The following is a 6000-nucleotide window of genomic DNA, read 5'->3' as shown; positions in this document are numbered from 1 at the left end:
TCAATCATGTTAGCTGCCCATTCAGCCGTTGTGGGAGAGTGGTAGCTAGGAGTGGAGCTAGTCCTATCGTGCTCACTTAGCGGCTGAGTGTTATACTTTGTTAGCTTCGGTCACTCATGAGTAGTGGTCTCTGGAGGAATACAGTAGTCAGGGGGCTAGAGATGTGAGTAGTCAGGGACCCTGATGTTATGTAGCTAGATAGCTACTTAGCAAAATGTCTGCTTCGGCCACTCTATTATGGTATCTGGAGGGTAGTACAGTTGTCACGAACCTAAGCCTCTCGACCATACAGGGGTCATGGTGTCCGAAGAGGTGGCGGGAATGACCATATGGCATGCATACGCCCGGTGCATCTGTGGAGATATATCTGCATGCATATCTTGTAGTTACTATCTACATGTGATTGTGATATGTTGCACTTGTTTTAGCTATGATTGTTGCATATAGTTGTCATGCTACATATATATCATTTATTATACATGTATATGTTGTCAGTTATATTGCTCAGGTGTTACGAGCATGTTTGTTGATAATCTCCGGTGAGTTTACTGTTTATTACACCATGTGTATTCGAAAGATTCCGGTATGTGCATTTATTATATCATTTATGATCTTAACCTTATATGTTAGTACCAGATTGGGTAGGTTCATTTACTATAACATTATGATCATGATATTATGTGTTGGATTCATATTAGGTATGTATATTTATTATGTCAGTTTATGGTCATGTTCTTATTTCCCTGATGAGACTATATACTTTGATCTCCAAATTTTATATAGATCATGCACTATCTTGTCTATTACCCACTAAGTGACCCGCACTCACCACCGTATTTGTGTATTATTTTTTCCTCAGGTAGCGGGTAAATGATTATGGAGTTGCTTGGAGTATTCTATTTGTCGGTCCCACGTCACATCCGAGGATGGTTTTGAGTTTTGCTTCTTACTTTACTTGTTTTACGAATTTGTGAGCTTGCCATTGTATTACTTCGATTTTGTTTTGAAGTTTTTCTATGTTGGTATCTTATATTTGTCTTGTTATGGTTGTATGTAAAGCCTAGCCGGCTAGCAATTTATTATTCTTGATTTATGGGCTTTTCTTTCGTTTTTCGTTGTGTTTTTAGTATAGTCGTGTGGGCTCTTTATACAATTGCGTGGTTGTGATTATTTTGTTCCAATCGAGTGAGCTATGTATATAACTGCGTGGTTGTATATGTTCCGACCATGTGAACTGTTGATTATAGTTTGTGAGTAGCCGTGTGACATTGTATGTATGATTCATATTGTCACTATTATAGGGGAAATATTGTTCGTTTGTCGGGCAGAGACTCCTCTAGGGCGTGACAATTTAAGTTTAATCTATTTTAATTTTAGCTTGATCAAATTTGATTTAAGTTTGATATGATTAAATTTGAATTTTGAAAAATATTTAAATTTGAATTTTAAAAATTTTAATTAAGCATTAAAAATAATTAAATTTTGAAATTAATTAAGATTTTGAGAATTAGTTAAAATTAAAAAAATTAATCAAGATTTTGAAATTATGTAACATTATGAAATTAATTAAAATTTAAAAATTAATTATGATTTGAAAATTAATTAATAATTGAAGATAAGTAAGATTTTGAAAGTAATTAAAATTTAAAAATTAATTACGATTTAAAAATTAATTGAGATTTTGAAAATAAGTAAGATTTTAAAATTAACTAAAATTTAAAAATTAATTAAGATTTGAAAATTAATTAAGTTTTTGAAACTTAATTAAGATTTGAAAATTAATTAAGATTAGAAAATAAATAAAATTTAAAAATTAATTAAAAATTTAAAAATTAATTATGAATAATTTTGTTTTTGAAATTAATTAAGATTTGAAAATAAGTAAGATTTTGAAATTAATTAAAATTTTAAAATTAATTATGATTTGAAAATAATTTTGTTTTTGAAATTAATTAAGATTTGAAAATAAGTAAGATTTAAAAATTAATTAAAATTTAAAAATTAATTATGATTTGAAAATAATTTTGTTTTTGAAATTAATTAAGATTTGAAAATAAGTAAGATTTAAAAATTAATTAAAATTTAAAAATTAATTATGATTTGAAAATAATTTTATTTTTGAAATTAATTAAGATTTACAAATTAATTAAGATTTGAAAATAAGTAAGATTTTGAAATTAATTAAAATAAAAAAATTTAATTATGATTTAAAAATAATTTTATTTTTGAAATTAACTCAGATTTAAAAATTAATTAAGATTTAAAAATAAGTAAGATTTTAAAATTAATTAAAATTTAAAAATTAATTATGATTTTAAAATCATTTTATTTTTGAAATTAATTAAGTTTTGAAGATTAAATTAAGTTTAATTTGATTCGGTTAATTAAGTTTGGTTTAAATTTGATTTAGATTTAATTAAGTTTGATTTGACTAATTTTTATTTTTAAACCTGAATTCATCTCACCCTTTTCTAGATTTTCAATCAGGAAGTCTTATGGATTTTATAACATGATTTATCTTCAATTTAGAGTGAAATCTAAGGATTAATTTATATTTGAGTTAAACTTAAATTTAACAGTTAGTCTATTAAATATTTATTTCAATAATCGGTGTTTAGGCTGTGGCGAGGCACGAGACCTTCTTGGGTATTGGAGTAAACAACTACTTTTAGATAAAGTCTTTTAAGAAAATTGGATATTTAATTGTTTATCAAAATTCTAGGTCTAACTAGTCAAGTGTCGATCAAACCTAAGTCCTTATCTATCATAATCTAAGCATAAATAAAAAAAAGTGATAAATCAAGCATCACGCAATGCTACTTAACAACGAAAATGGTCTTTTATTGGCTTCCCTTGGATTATAGTCTCGATAAGGTCTATTAAGGTAATGGATTTGATCCTTAGAAATTTAATATTGATTAAGTCTAACTTGATTAACCAAGTTAAACTTAGGGGGTGCATGCTTAGACTAATTTTCCATTGGCTCGATTAACTAAAGATAAGTATGATTTAAATTTTTGTTTAACCTTATATCTGAGTCTGAATCGATTGTATACGACTCTTTGTTTTCCAAGGATCAGATCAAGATTCTGGAAACTTAAAGTAAATTGTTCGAACGAATCCCTAAGTTCCTTGACTTGACTTTTCAAATTGAAATTTTCTTCCTCAAGTTGTTAGACTTGAGTTGAAGTTCAAGCTTGAACAAGCTTGGTCAAGGGACTTGGATTACTCACTTTTCTAACGGATGTTATCTCCTTTTTGTAAGGAACTAGGGTGCTAAACACGCAGAAAGCGCAGCGAAAAATATCTAGTTCCTATCAAAAGATCCATGCGAAGGAAGAAGACATATACTAAGTTTTAACATGATAGAGAGTTATGCCTTTGATGCGTGTACTCAATCTCTCAACAACTAGGATCTCAGCATGATCACATGTTCGTGCCTCTTTCGGTATCCACACGAACAAAAGAAAATGGAGAAGATCAACACTCAAAGTTGTGCTAGCAACTCTCTAATGAGTTTCGGCCAAAGAAATAGAAGAGAAGAAGATGAATGAATTCACCCTAAAAAATGAGAGAAATAATACTTTTTGTACTTCATCCAATGAAAATACTTAATGAGCATTAATTCACTTAATAAGACTTAATGAGCATTAATACTCCATTAAGGCTATTTTTGAACTCTTCATTTTTTTAATTCAATTTCTAAATTGAATGAATTTCAAATTAACTCTTCTAATATTTCATTAATCTTCATTACTCCTCTTTAGTGAATGAATTCACTTGAGTCTAACTTAAGTCTAACTCAAATTAAATTGAATCCATATAGTTGGATTCACTTGAGTCTAATTCAATGATTCTAATCCGGATGTGTCAATTATCTCATAATTGACTCTTAGAGCTAATAATCTCCCACTAGCTCAAGTGTCAATCACTAAAATAATCTCATCTAATGGTTCATCACATTTTAGTCAAACTAAAATGAACATATCTCCAAATTAATATGTTCTTTGTGTGTGACCCAATAGATTCTTGTAATGTTGGCAATGTCTCTAAAACTATTTAGATACATTAGCAATGAGTGACATCATTGTTACCCAAGTGACGAGAATGTCGAGATCTGATTTAACCTTTCCGTGGCTATTATCTTGTATGACTCAATCCTTTTATTCTTGACATCAAGATTGATTAATGAGGCATAGACCATGTCATCCTCTTATTAATATTTATGTTTCTTGATCTCTAAGTAGACACACTTAATCAAATAAGCTCAATATCTCATATTGACTCATATGAGCATGGTCATGCTTTCTTGTGTCCTACTAATCAAGGGGCTCACAGATATCGCTTCCATCATATGGAAGGGATAGATCTCATCTACATCACTCACATCCCTCCACATTATTAGGACCCTTAGCGGTCGACTAGAGGGGGAGGGGGTAAATAGCCCCTACACAAAACAAGCAAAAATATCTTCCTCAAACTTATAACTTAATATAACACTTACAGAAACAAAATAAGAAATAAACTGAAAAGAAAGAGGCACGGTAAATTACTTAGTTACAACAGAGGAGGATGTTAATCCAAGGCGAAAAAGAGCATTAACAAAATCTTACAGCATTCAAAGCTCACAAAGCAAAGCTAAACTCTAACAAACTCAAGCACAAGTGTTGTTTCAAACTATTCTGCGTTGTTGTAAAGCTTTGGGAGTAAGACAGCTTATATAGTCTTGCTCGGGGCGCCTGGAAGGGTTCCAGGTGCTTGGAGGGAGATAAAATTTTATTCCCTTCATAACTGATCGCAGTCAAACATGATCCGGATAAGCTTCAATTCTGAGCGCCCTAACCAAGAAAGTCAACCAAGTTGACTTTTTCAGTCCGGGCCTTCTGCTTCAGTTTCGCTCGTCTCGATCCGGGTCTTCCGCTCCGGTTCCTCTTGCTTGGGTGATCTCGGCCATCCAGAATAGGGCTTACCCGAACTCAACTTCCGGCCTTCTAGAGCAAGCTTCCGCTCCTGGCTTCTCGTCCCTCAGAAACGTCACGTGCCTTCTTCTCATCCGCCCGCATACTCTTCCATAGCATCTCGTCCCTCAGATGCACCAAGCCTGTCAGCTCTCTCCCGTGCGGTCCTTCTCGCTAACTGCGTCTTTTGCTCGATATTTTGTGCTCCTAAGTTCCTGTGCACTTAGACACAGGATTAATTCAATAGGACCTAACCTAACTTGTTTGATCACATCAAAATAATCCTGGAGTACCAACAATCTCCCCCTTTTTGATGTGAACAACTCAAGTTAAATTATGGTAAACTAACATAAAGTAAAGCAATAAATTTACAATTAAAGTGCAAAAAATTAAGAAAATACCTCCCCCAAGACTTAATCTTCCCTTCTCCCCCTTTGATCACATAAAAAACAGGGTACCAAAAGAAATCTAAGGGTAAATTTTTCAAAAAATAAGAAAGTTTTTAGTTAAAAAAAATCTGATTTTCAACATTTTGAAAAACTTATTAAGTTTTTGAAAACTTTGAGACTTTTGAAAATTATTTTAATATCACTTAGAAAAAAATTGCAATAAGTTTAGAAACTTTAAGTTTTGTAAAAAAAAATTCTAAGTAAAATTTTCTAAGATGAAAAAATTTTCTAAGTTAAACACACTGCAAAATGTTTGAGTAACTATTTAAACCATTATTTAATTACAATTAAATGCTTTATCAGTTAGTTAATTAAACATTTTATTTCATTAATTAGCTTCTAGGCTATGGCGAGACACTAGGTCTTCTTAGTTTTTGGAGCAACAACCACTTTTTAGACAAAGTCTCTTAAGAAAATTCAAACATTTAATTTTCTCGTTGAAAGCCTTAAGTCTAATTAAACTTTTTAATTTATACAAGTTTTTGGAACCCACTATAGGTTCCTTCCTATAGGATTAATCAGAAATTTTGGGGGCACATAACTTTTGAGAACTTTTCTAATTTGACCCCTGTGAAATCTAAGATACCAGCTTA

The sequence above is a fragment of the Zingiber officinale genome, chromosome 3A, assembly GCF_018446385.1.
Source record: "Zingiber officinale cultivar Zhangliang chromosome 3A, Zo_v1.1, whole genome shotgun sequence".
In the NCBI taxonomy this organism is placed as follows: domain Eukaryota; kingdom Viridiplantae; phylum Streptophyta; class Magnoliopsida; order Zingiberales; family Zingiberaceae; genus Zingiber; species Zingiber officinale.
This window is presented reverse-complemented; position numbering follows the sequence as displayed.